The sequence below is a fragment of the Eubalaena glacialis genome, chromosome 4, assembly GCF_028564815.1.
Source record: "Eubalaena glacialis isolate mEubGla1 chromosome 4, mEubGla1.1.hap2.+ XY, whole genome shotgun sequence".
Lineage (NCBI taxonomy): Eukaryota > Metazoa > Chordata > Mammalia > Artiodactyla > Balaenidae > Eubalaena > Eubalaena glacialis.
The window spans coordinates 131883297-131903867 of NC_083719.1; the positions used below are offsets into that span (position 1 = coordinate 131883297).

The 20571-nt window shown below is 42.1% G+C and overlaps 1 long non-coding RNA gene across 1 annotated transcript; it reads left to right on the forward strand.

Moving 5' to 3' along the window:
• The first annotated feature begins 1763 nt into the window (after window positions 1-1763).
• Window positions 1764-18763, forward strand: LOC133091062 (uncharacterized). Its single transcript, XR_009700848.1, has 4 exons — window positions 1764-1851; window positions 7933-8025; window positions 8243-8333; window positions 18680-18763. It is a non-coding gene; the product is annotated as an uncharacterized LOC133091062 (long non-coding RNA).
• Window positions 18764-20571: the final 1808 nt, after the last annotated feature.

Genomic DNA, 20571 nt, shown 5'->3' on the forward strand with positions numbered 1-20571 from the left:
TAATCTGTGAGATATCTGGTTTACGTCCAAAAAGAGAATAACAGCGTTGAGTGCCTGGCCAGCTTCTGAATGTCAGGGGCTGTTCTTTTCTTTTTCAAGTACAGGCTGGAAGGGAATTTGAGTTCAGTTCAGTTCAGTAAGCGAATTTGTTGTATCTGCCTCAGGTTTCATCATACTTAATGATGAAGCTCTGGAGTTTCCCACCAAAGTCAGGTACAAGTCAAGTATGCCCACTATCCATGGTTATTTAATATTTCCCAAAAGTTTAGTCAAAGCAGTAAGATAAAATGAAATCAGAGAAAAATCTTTGGAAAGGAAGAGACAAATTATTACTTGCGTATAATTGCCTCCCTAGGAACCGAAGAAAACCAACTGAAAAATTATTAGAAGTACGGAGAGTTCAGTAAGGCAGCTGGTTAAAAAATCAGTATACAGAAGTCAATGCTTATGCTTTAAATCAACAATCATCAGAATATACAATTTTAAGAAGGTATTAATATAGAGACTAAAATAGAAAATATCTAGGAATAAACTTGACATAAGAAAAGTATGCAGGACCCATATAAATAAAACTGTAAAACTTTCCTGGGAGACTTGAAGACTTAAATAAATGGTAGGGCATACCACATTCTTGGATGGTGTAACTCAATAATTCAGCCTTTTCAATTCTAATAAAAATGTCAAAAGTATTTTTCTTTTTAACTGGACAATATAATCCTAAGGTCACCTGGGAATCTTATTAAAAGGCTGAAGAATTTTTAGAAGATTGAGAGGTGGCTTGCACTGCTAGAAAGAAAGATTTATTATAAAAGTAGCATGATTCTTGTGTAAGAATAAAAATAGCCCACCAAACAAGCTCAAGTATATACATATGGTTTAGGATAAAGATGGAATTGAAATGTTCTTATATTTCTGCTTAAGATACAGAAAGCTGCTCAGCACATCGCTTCTATCCTAATAATGAGAAAATGACAGATAAACTACAAAATCGTTCCTTTTGTTGAGCTCATGAGAAAGATGAGGTTGTGAGGCAACCAAGTAACCTCATTCAGAAGAGAGACAAGCCCCTCCGAGGAGAAATGGGCTTCAAAACTGTCTCCACTCTGGCAGAGCATGGGGAAGAGAGGCACAGCCACTATCCACGTGGGGAGAAGAAATCAGCTAAATTGTAACACAAAATCCATGTGTGGGTGAGTGTGTAAATCTGGGAAAGCTGAGGTAGAAGAGGAGTTCCCACTCAGCTACAAACTCTCTTCCACAGACTTCCACCGGGTGCTCACAAGAAATATTGGGGGCAGGGCAGGAGGCTGGCCCTCTTGAGCCCACCCCTGAGGTCCAGGCAGAGGGAGGCAATCAATGGATGTTGGGGACACAAAATGCCATTGGCTTCCCTGAATTTTTCTCCTTTAGGGATCAAAAGCTCTAAGCTACTGGGGGTAGGGCAGCAAACTCAGTTACCCACAGGGTTCAAAGTGATCAGTGGATGTGAGGCCCAACGCCCTGCCTACTAACCTGGACAATTTTCCCTGGACAGTAGACTACAGCCTCAAGTCTCTGGAGTGGCAGAGTCTATTACTCCCAGGGCAGACGGACCAAGATACGTTGCTTAATAGCTGCATGAAAAGCACTTGATAACATTGAACATCCATTTATGATGAAAACTCAGCAAACTAGAACTTCCTCAATCTGATAAAGAACATCTACAAAAACCCTACGGCTACCATCATACTTAATGCTGGAAGATTGAATCTATAAATTGTGGTACGTCCCTACAATGGAATACTTCTCATCAATAAGATGGATGAACTACTGATACAAGCAGCGGCGTGGATGAATCTCAAAAGCATTACGGTAAGTGAAAAAGCCAGACTCAAAAGGCTGGAAAAAACATTGGGAAGAAAAAAAAAAAAGGCTATACCTTGTATAATTATATTCAGTTGACATTCAGGAAAAGGCAAAACTGTATGGACAGAGAACAGTTCAGTGGTTTGGGGATGGAGGATTGACTACAAAAGGGCACAAGCAAACTTTTTGGGATGATGGAAATACTCCATCTATATGTCTTGATTGTTGTGACTATGCATTATGTATTTGTCAAAATTCATGGCATTATAATCTTAAAGAGGATGAATTACATCTTGAGAGATCTGACTTTAAAAAACTGATTCAGGAAGAAAGTATTATGCTAAACAGTGCTGAAAAAATTGGTAAACCATTTGTGGAAAATTAACTTTTGATTCCTCACATCATATGATTAGATAAATTCCAAATGGATTATAAATAAGAGTGAAAAAAAATCAAACCATTAGAAACTTAAAAATATGCAGAAAAGATAGGTGATGAATACATACGAGAGCAAAGCATAAAGTAAAACAAGGAAGTGAAGACTGCAACAGTCAGGATAGTGATTATCAAGAGATAAAAGGAGTGTGTCCTTGAGAAAGAACCCATTGTAGGAATCTCTGTCTTCTCTCTCTCTCCCTCCGTCCTTCCTTCCCTCCCTCCACTCTCCCTTCCACCTCCTCCTCCCTCCCTCTTTTCCTCTCTCTCCCTCCCTCTCCATCTCAGTAATATGGATAGCAGTGACATGAACATTTGTTTTATGATTGTTCATCACACTGTGCGGCCCTCTGTATATGTACCATATTTTATAATTTTAAAAAAGGTAAAACTTGGGTTCCAAATGTAATTTCCTATATTTTACACACAGAGGATTTAGGCACAGAGGATCCAAGTCCATTGGTGAAGATAATCCTCCCATTTCCTCATCCAATTCCCCATTCCCTATCCAGTGCTCTGCCAGCCAAAGCAGCCACATGGTTCAGCACAGGTTAAAAGACTCTGAACCTTATAAACCAAACCCAGTTTAAAAGAACCTAGGTTGCAGTTATGAGGTGTACAATAAAAAATTAAACAAATATGGGTGAAATCAATCTGACTTGGAATGGAGAAAGCCTTTTTAAATATCAAAGTAAAGGCAGAAGACATAAGGAAAAGATCAATAGATTTGATTACTCCCAAGTTAAAAATGATGTACAAATTTTAAAACATCAAAGCAAAAATTGAAAGACAATGTACAATTGGGGAAAATGTTTTAAAAATATATGGCAGGGGACTTCCCTGGTGGCGCAGTGGTTAAGAATCCACCTGCCAATGCAGGGGACACGGGTTCGAGCCCTGGTCCGGGAAGATCCCACATGCCGCGGAGCAACTAAGCCCGTGTGCCACAACTACTGAGCCTGTGTTCTAGAGCCCGTGAGCCACAACTACTGAGCCTGCGTGCCACAAATACTGAAGCCCGCGTGCCTAGAGCCTGTGCTCTGCAGCAAGAGAAGCCACTGTAATGAGAAGCCCGCGCACCGCAACAAAGAGTAGACCCCACTCACCGCAACTAGAGAAAGCCGGCGTGCAGCAAAGAAGACCCAATGCAGCCAAAAAAAAAAAAATATATATATATGGCAGATATAGGGTTAACATCTTTGAAATGCAAAGAGCCCCTACAATCAATGAGACCAATACTGCAATAGAAAAACAGGCAAGAAATATGGATAGAGCATTTTTAAGGGAAGAAATATATATTACTAATAAACATTTAAAAATATTCATTCTCCCTAGTAATCAAATAGTTACACATTAAAAGTGTGTACCTGTCACATATATAATTGTCCAGGATTAAAAAGAAGGGAAGCATCCAGAATTGGACAGTTGTAGAGAAAAGAACACTCTGAAACACTTGGTAGGAGAGCAGTCCAGCAACATTAACAAGAGCCTCAAAAATTGTATATTCTTTGATTTAACAAGATATGTACAAAGATATTCATAATAAAGATAACTGGAAATGACCTAAAACATTCCAATGATGGGAAACTGGCTAGGTTATGTTCCCTTTCTGTACCTGGGCATTTTCTAGCTAAAATGCGCACCATTGTGTGACTTAGAAAAAAGGCTCCTCTTATTCCAGGGGGACCCCACCCCACGCCAGGCCTACCAGCTTGTGCAGGCAACAACTTGGACAGCAGAGATCATGGCTCTGATACACACAATGTGATGGTGTGCTACAGAGTCATTAAAACACATTTTTGAATGACATAGGGATAGGTTCACAATATGCTATTAATGACATAAAACGTGAAGTGTTAAGACTAATTACTAAAACGTAAGTTTTTCAGTGTGTACAACATGAGTCCAATTTTAAAAAGAGCAAGTAGTAATATGCATAGAAAACTAGGAAAAAAAAAAACCTAGAAGGATGTATACCAGTATTTTTAAGCGTATTATATCTGGTTGATAAGATTATAGGTAATTTTTATTTTTCCTTTTTGCTTTTCTATATTTTTGACATTTTCTAGGTGGAATGTATATTACTTAGGTAATTAGAAAAAAAAACCAGTAAAATCAAAAATAAATCTCATTTAGAGTACTGAGCAGAACCAGGTGAAAAATGCAACTTAGCCAGGAGAAATGTGTGCTCTTGGCTACTTTCATTACCTTGAGTTTCACCTAAACGCTTAAACGTTATAGATAGAGAGAAAAATCAGTAGAGAGCGGCTGTTTAAAATGACATTCAGCGACAGTGGTGAAAATGTGAGCACATTAGAACACTGAAACGAGATGAGGTTATGTGACACAGGCCATTCTTGATGTGCAGGTTGAACCCGAGCAAAATGCTTCTGACCCAGCCCTGCTCATCACAAATGTTAAGGGGCCAAAGGAAGTTTGGCACAGGTTAGGGGACAGATGGAGAAGGCAGTGGGAAGCCTTGGTTAAGTCACAGAAGCACAGGAAGCTCCTGTACCCTCCACCCAGTGATTCAAGTGGGAGATAAAGGCAGAGCGGTCTTTTTGGAGTTTGCGCTTAAGCCTAACTTTATTACGTGGCTAGTTACTTCTTTATATCCGAGTTCCCTGTTCTGATAAGGTGTTTGCTGCAAAGTGAGAGTGTTAAATGTGGCGTTTCCGTTAATGGTTTGTTTTCCCTGAAGCCAGTGGTGTTAATTATCTGTGTTGATGGAGAGGAGAAAGCCCATGATGAAGTGAAATATACAGATGTCTTTGCCCTCTCTCTCTTCTTCTCTAATATTTCCCTCCACTGCTTACAACCCTCCAGTGACTCCTCACAGGCTTCAGGACAAAGTGTAAACTCTTCATCTTGGCATAAAAGATCTGCTTTTCATTCTAGTACCTTCGCTCAGCACCACATACTCCAACCACACCAAAGTAGCTTTAGTCCTCTAAAAACATGTGGCATGTTATCTCATGTGTGGGGACATTTATCATCTCGCTAATACTATCCACTGCCTACTGTGTGCCAGGCATTGTGCTAAATGTATTATCTTCTGCCTCATAACAATCCTATCTTGTAGGCTTGAATATCGTCTCCATTTTATAAATGAGAAGCCTGAGGTTCAAAGAAATTAAATAACTTTCCTAACGGTCACCCAGTGAGTTAGTAGCACAGTCAGAATTTGAACCCAGGTTTATTTTTTTCTTCACCACTTTACTGAGGTATGATTGACATACAAAAAGCTACAGGTATTTAATGTATATATCTTGAGGTGTTTGGAGATAAGTATACACCTGTGAAACTATCATTACTGTCAGAGCCATAAACTTACCCATCTCCTCCTCCCAGTCCTTGAACCCAGGTTTGACTCGAAAGCTTGAATACTTTTTTTTTAAATTGAGGTATAATATATGCAACACAAAACTTACCATTTTAACTATTTTAAGTGTACATTTTTATGGCATTAGGTACACTTACATTGTTGTGCAGCCATCACCACCATCCATCTCCAGAACTGTTTATCTTCTCCAGTTGAAACTCTGTATCCATTAAACGCGAACTCCCCATTTCTCCCTCCTCCCAGCCCCTGGCAACCACTATGCTACTTTCTGTCTCTGTGAATCTGCCCACTCTAATAAGCACCTCATATGTGGGGAATCATACATTATTTGTCCTTTTGTGACTGACTTATTTAACGTAGTGTAATGTCTTCAAGGTTCATCCATGCTATAGCATGTTTCAGAATTTCTTTCCTTTTCCAGGCTGAACAATATTCCATTGTATGAACATATCGTACTTTGTTTATTCATTCACCCTTCAGTGGAGGCTTGTGTTGCTTCCACCTTTTGGCTACTGTGAATATTGGTGCTATGAACACGAGTGTACAAATATCTGTTCAAGTCCCTGCTTTCACTTCTCTTGAGTATTTATACAGAATTGGAATTGCTGGATCATATGGTAATCCTATGTTTTGTGACACGGACATGGTTGAAGATTGTAGGCCAGTCATTTTGTAGAATCTCCTTCAGTTTGGTCTTGACCAGTTTCTTCATGGTTAGACTCAGGTTATGTGTTTTGACTGGAATGTCACAGATGCTTTTTTTTTTTCTTTTAATCACACCCCACAGGGTGGCACACGATGTCTATTTGGTTATTGGTATTTTTTTTTAAGTTACTATCGTTTTTAAAAAAATTATTTATTTTTGGCTGCGTCAGATCTTAGTTGCAGCACACGGGATCTTTCATTGCAGCACGCAGGCTCCTTTGTTGCAGCATGCGGGCTTCTCTCTAGTTGTGGTGCACAGGCTCCAGAGTGCGTGGGCTCTGTAGTTGTGGCACACGGACTGTCTAGTTGTGGCACGCGGGCTCAATAGTTGCAGCGCACGGGCTTAATTGCCCCGTGGCATGTGGGATCTTAGTTCCCCGACCAGGGATCAAACCTGCATCTCCCGCATTGGAAGGCAGATTCTTAACCACGGGACCACCAGAGGAGTCCCTGGATATTGGTATTTTTAACTTTGATTCACTTATTGTGCTGCTGTCTGCCAGGTGTCTCTACTGTAAAATTATTTTAAAGTCTCTTTGTAATTAATAAGTATCTTGTGAGGAGATACTTTGAGACTATGTAAGTATCTCTTTCCTCATCAATCTCTCACCCACTAGAGTTTCGCATCCTTTGATGTTTCTTGACTGAATTAAACATTACTATGATGGTTAGTAAATGGTGATTTTCTAATAACCATCATTTCTTTTGCATTTCTTAGTTGTTTACTATAAAGAAGAGCTTTCTTTTCTAATTTATTTATTCATTTATTCCTATCAGTATAGCTTCATGAGTACTTACTTTATTCACTGTATACTAATCTGTTGCTATCAGTATTTCTTTTCATGCTCAAAATGTCCCAGATTTGGCCAGTGGGAGCCATTGCAAGTTGCTTCCTGTATCCTTTTGACATTTCTTCATCATTGTTTGAGGACTTTCTTTATGACACAAAAAGATGTTCCAGGCTCATCTTATTATTTCCCTGGATTCAGTGATTTGAGGAGAACATATTCATCTGTAGAAATAAAGCCACCCCTAAGTGTCAAAAATGCAAAAACAGGGTGTTACCAGGTGGCTTCACATGCATCCACCACCAGCGAGCCCCATGGGTTTGGGATTTCACCCCTGGTTTGTTACCGGATTCCTGAGTCCAAAAGAAGACATGTGCATTTTATGGCCAATTAAATATCAGCTGTAAACTTGAGCATCCCTGAGGGGGGTGCAGAAAGCAACTGGCATCGATCTGTGCTGCAGGATTGTTTGCTTTCCTCCTCTAGGATACTCTAGGGCCTGCTGGCATGGGAGCTCTGTTTAGAGAGAAAACTGTGTTTACATATTTCTCTCTAATGGTAATAGAAGTGAAACTATTGTTGTGAAAAGACATTAAGTTTAGACTACACCATATGGCAGTGAGAGGCGTTCATCACTACAGTGTCTAACGGCTGAACTGAAAATAGCCCATATTTCTGCATTTTTTGGAGAATTAACCCCTGACTGCCAGGAAACACCCATTGTAGCAGCTCTTCAGCCATGTAATTTAAAATAATTACTAATTAAATGAGAATAAAATAGAGTCCATAATAATAATCATCATCACTGTAACCCAGGTTACTGTTTGTTGGAGCATTACCTAGGGGAAGATGCTTGCCAAAGGGAGGAAGAATGGCCGGGGAGCCTCCGGCTTCATCATTACTGCTGAGGTAAGGAATCGGGACCTTTCTGGGGTGCTTGGCAGCTACATACCTAATTTTATATTCCATCAATATTGCCAATCTCATGTTGTTTCAAGGAATTTGCTCACTAGTACAGCAGGCAGCGTGCCATTGAGAACTGAGTATGGGAACAGCTGTGTGGCGCTTGTCAGTGGATTTGTATCACTGCAGGAAACAACTCAAGCAATTACTTTGTCTTCGACAGGTGTCACTCTCATCCCCATCTCAGGAAAAGCAAGGCCCCTTTGCAAGGGTGCCGTTGGGTGCGAATGTCCAGTGCCAGTGGTTATGAGCAGGTACGTGGGATAGTGGAGGTGGGACGTGTTTCACGTTACTGTACAAAGGCCTGTCTGGGTGTCTAAGAAAGTAGAAGGTGGGGGCTGTTTGGGTTAAAGGCAGGGTTTCTGCTTCCCGTTGTTTGGGTGATTTAAAAGAACATGCATTCCTTTGTTTATTCACTCATCAACAAATGCATACCTACTGTGTGCCAGACATTGCAATAAGTGCTGGGACTGTGGATCAAGGCAGACTTGGGCGCTGACCTCAGGCATCTGACCGTCTCCTGGGTAGTGAGGGATATACAAATAGAGGCATGCAGAAAGTGCCAGGGGGCTAAGAGAGCACTTGACAGGAGAGCAGAGGCATTCTTTTTGCAATGTGGCAGCTGTGAAGCACCCTTGAGGAAGTTCCATTTATGCTGAGGCCTAAAGTCTAAGGAGTGTTTGGCCTGCAAAGGATGAGGGGAGAATGTTCCAGGCCAAGGCCCTGCATGGGGATGGAACCCGATTAGTTTGAGGAACTAATGGAAGTACAGAGTGTGAGGAGAAGCACAGAAGTACAGAGTGAGGGAGGATGTGGCACAAGAATTTGGCAAGGTCACCTGGCTTCAGAGTGAGGAGTCCACATTGGATTCTGAGTGCAAGGGAAAGCTTGAAGCTGAAGGGTAGCAGGACCCGGTTTAGGTCTGTAAAAGCCCAGTCTGGCTGCTAGTGGAGAAATGCCTGGCGGGCTCGGGGCTTGAGTGTGGAGGTACCAGGACTGGCTCCCAGCTCTCTGGCTGGAGCCCCTGAGTGAATGGATGCACTGTATGCTCAGGTGGGAAATATCAGAGGGCAACTGTATCTGGGCATTATAATACTCAGATTTTTCTTATTGTGGTAATATATGTCTTACCACAATAAGAAAAATCCGAGTGTTGGCAACCATCATTCTACTTTCTGTCACCATGAATTTGACTGCTCTAGGTACCTCATATAATCATATAGTATTTGTCCTTTGGCTACTGGCTTATTCTACTCGCACAATGTCTGCCAGGTTCATCCATGCTGTAGGCTATGTCAGAACTTCCCTTTTAAGGCTGAATAATATTCCATTGTATGTATATGCCACATTTTATTTATTCATCCGCTTTATTGATGGGCATTTGGGTTGCTTCCACCTTTCAGCTCTTGCTTATTGCTTGTTATTTAATGCTGTTATGAACAGGGTGTACAAATATCTGTTCAATCCCCTGCTTTCACTTCTTTTGGGTTTATACCTGGAAGTGGAATTGCTGGATCGTATGGTAGTTCTATTTTAAGTTTCTTGAGGAACCACCAAACTGTTTTCCACGGTGGCTGCACCATTTCACATTCAAAGTACACAAGGGTTCCAGTTTCTCCACTTCCTTGCCAACACTTGTTATTTATTAACTTTTTGGATAACCTCCATCCTAATGGGTATGAAGTGGTGTCTTATTGTGGCAAAACATTCAGATTTTTAGATGTTATATTTGAGATGCCTGAGAGATATTTACATGACACTGTCAAGTAAATGGTTGGCTATACCAAGTGAGATTTCAAAGAGAGGTCTTCTGGCCCACAGATCAGTTTAAATTCCACTGACCAAGGTGTGCAGCAGGCTCTTGTAAATGCCTCACCATGGTGAACCTTGTGTATTTGTTCTAAGGCATCCGACCCCTGCCACTGCACCTGCTATTTCAGGATGTGAGCTTTTGGGCATTTGGGTTCATTTCTGGTGAACGAATGACATTTTGTACCTGGTTCTCCCCTTTCTGATCCATATTGCAGCTCCAGTGGAAATTAACCAAGAATTACTAACTATGATCAGCAAATAAAAGCAGTAGAAAGCTTCAGAATGAGGGAATTTATTGTTTTGGTCCTGGAAGGGATATCTAGCTGAAGTCAAATAGGTTTGCTGATACTTTAGAGTGAATGGAAGGCATTTTCGTTTCTCCCTTTTCTTGATAACAAGGAAAATACAGCTTTGAAGTGTTCTTCAATTTCTCAGCTCCCTTTCATTCTCTGATTTCTTTACTCTTAATGGGATAATATAAACCAGTTTTCTGTCTGTTATTCATCAAAGCTGTCGATTTATCCTGAACAGAACGAAGGCAAGGATGTTATTAAAATAAAACAACTTCTGATTGAGCTGCTAATAAATGCTGAAATGCATCCACATGTCTCCTATTGATTATCGCCTGCCGACAAAAGCAGACACAAGTTTGTACTGCATGCTGCCCGTGGAAATGAAAGATTTAATTAGATGAAAACCGAGTGAGCTGGAAGATCTACAGTGCTCGGCCATCAGATGATTGTTATTCATAATTGGATGTTTGAAATGTCCCTGCTTCTTGAGGCTTTTTCACTTAAAAAATTCCCTACAGTACATTAAGATGAACACAGTCGTTAGTAAATTTTCCCCCGTGCATTTGACAAGCTCAAGGTTGTGGGCTAGAATGAGCTCTGTCAGACCATAAATCAGGTGTAATAGAACATCTTGAAATTGAGAATTAACAAGCGAGAGCAGGGAGATGGCAATGTCTTTTCCATTTCAGGCCCATCTCCAAATGCTGAAGGTGGAAGAGGAGATGCTGGTGGGGAGGATGTACGAAGAGGCCCATAAACTCTGAAGGTGGAATTCTTTAGAACTCACTAACTCTGTAATCATGTGCATGTAAAGTTTAATGTCTGGTAAATGCACGGATATTTAGCAATGAGAGTGTATTGAAAAGTGGGTATTCACTTTGCCAGGAATGTTTCAAGCACCCACCAGGTGGCCTGCTTTTTAAGACAGTGGGGAAGAGAAAGATGGATGTGAATCATTGCCTGTGGCAGCCACGTGGCACTTAACCTGTGCAGGTTTTTCTTCCTGGAACCCCCAGCAAGTTATTAAGATTTAAAAGCTTTGGTTTCCTCATTTGCACAATGGGGGCGTTAATCATACCTATTTTGTCGATTTGTCATGAGGATTGAATGAGATAATGTAGACAAAGTGTTTAGCACAGTGACTGGGCACACGGCACACAGTAAATGAATGTCAGCTACTAGCAGTAATATTTCACCTTCCACACCTAAAGGCCCTGAAGGGAAGGCATCATTTCTTCTATTATATTTCCCACAGCATCTTGCTTTGTACCTGACACTCTGCTCTCAATAATTTTCGACTGAATTAAAAAGAAGTGTCAATCTCTCGATCATCAGGTTCTTGCAAATTCAGATGAGAGCTGACAATCATTCAGCAAGTGTGTATGTACTATCTTAAATTGTTTTTAAAATATTTTGCTTTTCTGGTTGCAGAACAAGTAGCAGCTGCTCCTGGGCAGAGGCAGTAGTGGCTAAGAGGGCAGATGCCGGAGCCAGGTTGCCCGGGTGCGTGTTCCTGCTCCCCCTGCCCACAGAATGATTGGACTGTGTGAGGATTAGATGAGTTGAGACACAAACCACGTGCAGCAGGGTCTAGCACGTAATATGTGCTCAATAAAGCATAATTCAAATGAGGTACAGTAAAAACCAACCAACAGATCATTCATTCTCATGACCCTGAGATAACCGCTAATAAATGCTTATTGAAAATGTGCTCTGGGGTTAACAGTGCAAGGCATAGTAGGGCATCATGAATAGCCCAGTTATTGAACCCTTGCTGCCACCAGGCACCGTACCCAGTGCTTTGCACAAAATATCTCGTTTAATTCACACAACAATCTTATGGGGTAGGCAATATTATTCCCCTTTTGTGAGATGAGAAAACAAGATCAGTGAGGTTAGGTAACTTCCCAAGGTCATGTAAGTGGTAAGTGATGGAGCTGAGATTCCATTGTAGCTCTCTTTGGTTCCAAAGTTAACCATTTTGCCACCCTATCTTGAGAAGCCTGATATTGAATCAAGACCAGACAGCCGGTATGAAAGAGAGATGCATGATCTAAGTGAGGTGGGAGAGCTGGAGGAGGATCAGAACACAGGTACTTATGATGTACTATGCTCCATGCTATGACTGTAACTTCTGATTAGGCCTCAGACTCTTTCTTAACACAGTGATTTAGATGTTGGAGCAAAGTTGGCACATGAAATGAAACCCAACGTGCACAATGCTGCATATTAAGCAGGGACTCAAGCCCAGATGGGTTTTTCCAGGAAGGCTTTCTTGCTCTCCTGCATGTTTGGGCCTGATTCTTTGTGTCATATCTCACTGAGTTTATGCTGCAGTAGAATCTCAGGCTAGATGTTTTCTTTTTAATATCTGGCCCCCTGTAGTCACCACTGCTGTATAAAAACACCGTGATGTGATAGTTCTTGTTTCTCAAGTGTAATTTGGAGTCAAGTGGAACAGATAAACAATGTCAATGAGAATATCTTCTGCAGACACTGATGGGACTTATCTGTCTTGAAATGAGGAGATAAAATATGCATGAATGTTTACTTTTTCTTTGCATCTTAATGTAACCACTGAACACCCTTGGTCCCCAAGCAAATTAATCGTCATGAAATGAGAGTAAATGACACGCAAGTCTGTACTGAGCTGCTGTCTGTTGGATCAGCTACCCCTCGGCACAGTATCACACAAGAGGCAGGCCTCTCCAGCAGAGTTGCATGAACAGCTGTGCTGGATTAAGTGTATTAGAAGCTTCCTTAGAAAACTCAGGGCACTGATCGAGCTTGAGGTTGGTTCTTGGCATGTTTGTGGAGTGAAGTTTCCCTCTCCCTGTAGAAAAGGTCCAGAGCAAGTCCTGATGTGAGGCTGGCTTCCCCACACATCCCTTACTGTGTGACTTTTACAAGTCACAGCCTCTCTGAGCTTTATTGGCTTTATGTACAAAATAGAGTTGTGGCTAATAGTTTTATATATATACCCATATATAATTTTAATTTCTGGTTGTGGTGAAATACACATAACAAAATTTACCATCTTAGCCATTTTTAAGTGCACAGTTCAGGAGGCTAATTATTATATTTCAATATAATTATAATGTTACCAATATTTTAATTTTATTTTATTACATTATTATTTTTTATTGAATGAAAGATTCTTTAAATTCTATACTGCTTTACAGTTTTCAAGTTTCAAACACATGATTTCAGGTAGTCCCATAATAACCCTTTTTTTCCCCCTACCCCTATATTGCCCCTCCCCCCTTCCCTCTCCCAACTGGTAACCACTAGTTTGTTTTCTATATCTGTGAGTCTGCTTCTTTTTTGTTTTATTCACTTGTTTGTTGTATTTTTTTAGATTCCACATATAAGTGATATCATGCAATATTTGTCTCATGTATTTCACTTAGTTAGCATAATGCCCTCCAAGTCCAACCATGTTGCTGCAAATGGCAAAATTTAAATTCTTTTTTATGGTTGAGTAATATTCCATTGTATTTATGTACCACATCTTCTTTATCGATTCATCTGTTGATGGACACTTAGGTTGCTTCCGTACTTTGGCAATTGTAAATAATATAATGCTATTAATATTACTACCACTTGCCCAGTAGAATTGTTGTGAGGATCAAGTGAGAAATAAGGAAGTGAAGATGCTTCCAAAACTAAAAAGTGCTTTGCAGATATTACTTGCTACTGTTAGTGTGACCCCATCATCTCTCTGGGCTCTGTTTCCCCATCGGGGACTTGAACTTCAGATGCCTTTGGCTCTAACATTCTGTGCAAACATTACCTCTACCCAGCAGAGGTTTCTATGTCAATAGGGAGTCAAACCTTACACTAAAAGCTGAGTTTTCTTTAACAAAACATCAGCATTATCATGCACATGGAGGTTTTGTCACTTTTCTTGTCACCCTGTGCTGGAAGCCATTGGTAAAATCTGCTTGGCTTGTTTGTGACCTCGATATGTCTATATTTATATCTAGATCTATATCTACATCTGTATCTATATCTGTATCCATATCTATCTTCTCTTTGTTTGTTTATTCAGAAATATTTATCCAGTACCTCCTCATCGCCTGGGCACTGTCTGAGGTGCTGGGTGTAAAGCAGTGCATAAGAGAGACAAATTCCCTGCCCTCAGGGAGCCTACCTTTCAGTGGGGAAGGCAGACGATAACCCAGTAGATATATAATATCAATAGGAAGAGATAGATGCTGTAAAGTTCAAGGCAGGAATGGAGGGTGACAGGGGCTTCTCCTTGAGATGGAGTGGCCAGGGGAGGTATCTCTAAAGAGGTGACAATGGAGCAGAGACCAGCCATCTGAAGGTGTGGGGAGCAGTGGATGGGCATGGAGGGGAGAACTTGCCACGGAGACCCGGAGGTTCCTCCCCGGTCTGGGCGTCTGTGACTGTGGCTGAGCTAGCTGATGGTGACACCCGTGCAGAAGGACTCTGAGCTGCTTCTCTTTTCCCTGGGCTTCCATAGATGAGAGTATTTCCAGAGCTCAGAGCTGTGTGTCAGGGAACTCCAGAGCTTCTCCAGGCAGCTGGCAATCAACGCTGGGAGAACTGAAAATCGTATTGGTCCCTTTGCCTAATTTTACCCTATGAATAAGCTTCACCTTGAGCCCCTCTCCTCAGAGGCCAAGAGGGTGCACAGCCTCTGCTGGCTGCTGAATTCCTACAGCCCCGCTTTGAAACAGTCTGCGCTTGCAAGAGCTGCTGATAAAGCATGAAGATGCCAAATTCCTTCAAAACAGGGCTGTGAAATTTGGTAAAGAGGGGACAATGCTGTTAGTGAGGAGAAGAGGAAATAAACATTTATTGAGGCTTTCTGATGACCTAGCAGGCACACGAATTACCATAATTCATTCATAATTTTGCATTTGTTCTGATATTGATTTAGCTGCTTTAATGGAGAACAAAATAACAGAGGCTTTAATGAAGCAGAAGGTAGTTTTTCTCTCGTGTACAAGTCTGAGGTAGCAGGTGGATCTGGAGAGCAGAGCAGCACTGTTCCATCACATCTGCCCGGGGCCTGGACTCCTGGTCTACAGGGTCAAAGATGACTCACACCCCCTGTACGATTGTGTTTCAGCCAACAAGGAGGGGAAAAGAAAGTGAGGACATGTCCCCTAGTTTTAAGGGTGTGACCTCGGAGTTGTGGACATTACTTTCTCTTATATTCTGTTGGCCATAGAGTTGCCAGATTTAGGAAACAAAAATATAGGACACCCAGTTAAATTTGAATGTCAGATAAACAACGAATACTTTTTTTGTCCTAATGGGGCATACTTATACTAAAACAATTATTGGACTTTTAATTTGGGGCATACTTGTAGTAAAAAATTATTGGTTGTTAATCTGACATTCAAATTTAACTGGACATCCTGTATTTTATCTGGCAACCCTAATTGGCTAGAACTTAGTGACGTAGACACACCTAGCTGCAAGGGAGTCTGGGAAACATAGTCTTTAGGTGAGTGGTAATGTGTTGAACTACAGCTTGGGGTTTTGATTACTTAAAGGAAGAGGGGAGAATGGATATTGGAGACAGCTAGCAGTCTTTGCCAAAACTTATGTGGTCTCATTCATTCATTCATTATACTAATATTTATTAAGCACCTACTGTTTGACAAGTATTGGATAAACGACGTAGACAAGACTCCTTTTGTCACAGAGCTTATATTTTAGTGGAAGAGACCAATCATAACAATTTATACTCATATAAAATTTTAAGTTGTGTTAAATGTTCTGAAAAAAATGAGGCAAAGAAGTTTTTAGAGTCTGCTAGGGAAGCTGCAATTGGGGAGGCGAGGGAAAGCTTCTCCAGAGAAGGGACATTTTTTTTTTTTTTTTTTTATTTATTCATTTATTTATTTTTGGCTGTGTTGGGTCTTCGTTGCTGCGCATGGGCTTTCTCTAGTTGCGGTGAGCAGGGGCTACTCTTCGTTGCGGTGCGCAGGCTTCTCATTGCGGTGGCTTCTCTTGTTGTGGAGCACGGGCTGTAGGCGTGCGGGCTTCAGTAGCTGTGGCTCGCGCGGGCTCTAGAGCGCAGGCTCAGTAGTTGTGGCGCATGGGCTTAGTTGCTCCACAGCATGTGGGATCCTCCCGGACCAGGGCTTGAGCCCAGGTCCCCTGCATTGGCAGGCAGATTCTTAACCACTGCGCCACCAGGGAAGTCCCGAGAAGGGACATTTGAGTAGACACCCAGATGAAGTGAGGAAGGAAGCGTGTGAAACTCGGGAAGAGAATGCCAGCCAGAAGGACCAGCTAGTGCAGACAGCTATGACTTGGCAGTTTCAGGAACTATCCATAGAAGGCGCCCACGTGGCTGGCGTGGAGGGATCAAGGCGGAGAGTGTAAGGGAAGCAGGCAGGAGTGGACTTTGGAGACCACGACAAAGAGTATTTTGTTTTATTTTATTATTTTATTTTATCTTATTTTTTATTTTATTTGGCTGAGCCACGTGGCATGCAGGATCCTAGTTCCCTGGTCACCTGTACCTGCTGCAGTGGAAGCGCGGAGCCCTAACCACGGGACCGTATATTCTCTACTTTTTCTCATGGAGTAGGAGACAAGACTTTGTTCTAATGAAGCGATTAACGAATAAGACTACCTCAGATCCAGAGTCTCAGACAGAATCAACGCTTGGAAAGAGTGGTCATCTTCATTCTCCGCTCTCCTGCAGTGGAAGTGCGGAGCCCTAACCACGGGACCGCCAGGGAATTCCCCCACGACAAAGCGTTTTTTAAATTCTAGACATGATGAGATGCCACTGGAGGGTTTTGATCAAGACAGTTACGTGACTTAATTTACATTTTAAAAAGATCGCTGTGTCTGCTGGGTAGACAGCGTGGCTATAGGGAGCAAGAGTGAAAGGCAAGAGATAAATTAGGTGGCTATTGCAGGGGATTGGGGTTGGATAAGGCCTTAGGGATTGGTGGAGTGAGAAGCTGTGGGATTCAGGATGTATACAGCAGTGTCATCCTCAGCGTACAGAGGAGGGAGGCTCAGGGAGCCAGGACGAGAGCGTAGGACAACATGCGACTTCTGCTGGGAGTGGGTGGGGAGTGTAGCTTAGGGGAGTAAAATCTTGTCGCTTGGAGAGGTTCCAGCAATCCTTTAGTCCTTGATTTTGACATTGCCGCAGGAGCCAGAGGGAGGAGAACGGAGAATGAAGATGACCACTTTCTTGACAAGCGTTGATTCTGTCTGAGACTCCAGATCTGAGGTAATCTTATCTGTTAATCGCTTCCTTAAAACAAAATCTTTTCTCTTCCTCCATGAGAAAAAGTAGAGAGTATACTCTTGGAAGTTGGCAGCTGTGACACCAATAGCAGTGTAAACTGCAAAACAGGGACTGTTTTATTCTCTGTGGTCCCTGGGGGCTCCAGGATTGTAGAAGAAAGAGGCTTTGGAATCAGCCGCACATGGTCCTGAATCTCATTTGCTAGCTGAGCCTTGGTTTTTTCATTTGCAAAGTGGGACCATACGCAGCAGCCTCTCAACTGCTGAGAGCTTTACAAGAGAAGATATGCCTGAAACCAGTAGCATCCAATAAATGTGATTCATCTTATGATTTTGTGGTCATTTTGGGTCCAGCTCCTCTTAGAGATGTTCTTTATGCTTCCACCAGCTCCTTTACTGCCCCGAATCTTTTAGTTATTCCCCATCCCCTTCCCTTGCTTGCTTCTCTCCTGTGGTGATGTTTAGAGCCCCACATATGTGGTCTAGTTGGAAAGTGGAATGAAAAGCAGAGGAAAAATGCCAGGAGGAGGGGGTCAGGAAATGCGGAATTGGAACCTGAACTTTCATTTAAGTCAAGTGAAAGACTGCGTACTTGATGGTTCTTGCTTAGCTCCAGAAGCACACAGCTGATGAGAAACAAATTAGAAATCCAAGTTTTTTTGTTTTTTGTTTTTCCAAGTGCTGTAAAGATGTGTGTTGCTGGTGGAGCTGGTCTTTCCCTGTGGGTCAGTTAGGCTCTCCCTGAAGTGTATGTGCAGATGGAAATGATTCTTGCTTCTGATGAGGCTGTCAGAACCCGGTATGGGAATTTGGAAAAGTTATTTGCAGTCCTGTTTATTTGAATCATGCATAAACACACTCTGCAAGATGTCTGGCTGCTGGGGAGGGGAGGGTGGGGGGGTCAGGGAGCAGACCTTTCTGCAGTGGATTTTAAAAGTGGATCAGCTGGCCAGAGTGGTTGTTTACCCTGTGTGAAAAGACTCAAAGAGCTCTGGACTCATAGCGGGAAGAGCCCTTAGAAAACTAGGGGAACTGATCTTTTTTACAGATAGGGCTACTGAAGCCCCAGAGAGGGGTACTTACTTGCCCCAAATCACACAGCTTGGCGTGAAAAATAAAGCATGGAAGAAATTTGGTGGGCTTTGGGGTCAGAGAGAGTTGGGTTCAAATCCTGGATCGATCACTATATTCCTTGGGTAAGTTACTTAATTTTCTAAAGCTCCAATTTCTTCACTTTTCAGATGGGACTAATAATAGTTCCTACTTCACAGAGTCAATTTGAGGATTAACAAGAAAATCCACGTAAAATAGCACAACGCTTGGCACTTGGTAAGTGCTAAATAAATACTGCTCTTTTGTAGTGTCGATGATGATATATTTTTGAGGTCCAAGGAACTGATAATAGGAACTCTTTCTATTGTTAACATGCCACAGGCCTCTGGTTTGGTCCTTATTAGAGGGTGTGGGGGGTTGAATTATGTTACCCCAAAAGATGTCTTCAAGTATTAACTCCCTGAACCTGTGAATGTGACCTTATTTGGAAATAGGGTCTTTGCAAGTTAAGATGAGCTTGTGCTGGATTACAGTGGGCCCTCGTCCAATGACTAGTGTCTTTATAAGAAGAGGGAAATGTGTACACAGGCACACAGGGAGAACACCATGTGAAGATAGAGGCAGAGATTGCAGCGATGCTGCCACAAACCAAGGAATGGCAAGGGTTACTAATAACCATCAGAAACCAGAAGAGGCCAAGAAGGATTCTTCCCTAGAGATTTTGGAGGGAGCATGGCCCTGTCAATACCTTGATTTTGGACCTCTAGCCTCTAGAACTATGAGACAATAAGTTTATGTCGTTTTAAGCCTCCCAGTTTGTGGTAATTTGTTGTGGCAGCCCTAGGAAACAGGGTGTCAGTGGAGGGGGGCGTGTTCTGTGCTCCCAGTTAAGCCTCTAGGGTTAGGATTGTTAGCTACAGAACACTCATTTCTGTATTTTCAATCCATTGAATGGTAACCTCCCAAAGAGATCCTGGGTATTTGCCTACGGACTTAGTGATACTGGAGGGGTGTGTGTGTGTGTGTGTGTGTGTGTGTTGGGGGTGGGTGATGGTGGTGGGCGTGGCACGAGTTCTACAATTAATGAGAGCGAGGAGCCTTCATGATCCTGACTGGACATTCAGGTTCACAGAATGCCACTCAGAAAAAGCAGGAGGGGACACAGTAGGACCAAGGACAAGGGCTGCTGTGTCTCATCTGTCCCAGTTCTCCTGTTAAGTCTCCCTCCTTCCCCTTCTCTGTCATGTGAATATAGGTAGTTCTCTTGTTGGGCTGAGATGCAGAGAATTTGGAACTGACCTAGGAACTTGTTGGAATTTATAAGTTCTTGGTGAATACCTTTTTCTTCATGTCAGGTGCGGACCAGGAGAGAAATTCCAGGGAAATGCTGTGTGCCTGTATAATTTGCCAGAGACAGCCAGGTGGTCTCTGTCTCAATTCATATTTCCACAGGATGGTCCTGAAAGATGTAGAAGTCCTTTTCCAGCACAGAATCCCTCCATCCCCTGTTGGCCTCATTGGTCCTGCCTTCCCATCAGTCAGTCCTTCTCTGCCTCTCCTACTCTGTACTCTGGCAGTCTCATTTTGAGTAACTCTGAAGTTCTCCTCTGCCTTCTCCAACCTTCTCCATTCACAGACAGGAATGATGAACCAGGCTCACTGCTCACTGCCATAGCTACTGCAGGAAGACTTGAATTCGTCTTGAAAGAAGAGATAACACATTATAAGAATGTATACAGTGTTCAGAGCTCCTATGCTAAGGGTGAAGGCTAGCATGGGTGGAGGTGGACGTGACAGTGGAATTGTGTGCTCATTGACTGAGGACTCCTGTAGGAGCCCAGGCTATTTGGACTGCTGAACTTCTGACATAATCAGTGCCATTTTGGTCTTCTTTTTTTTTTTTTTTTTGAAACTTTTGAATTTAATTTAATTTATTTTTTTATACAGCAGGTTCTTACTAGTTACCCATTTTTTACATATTAGTGTATATATGTCAACCCCAATCTCCCAATTCATCCCACCACCACCACCACTGCCCCCCCTCCATTTTCCCCCCTTGGTGTCCATACGTTTGTTCTCT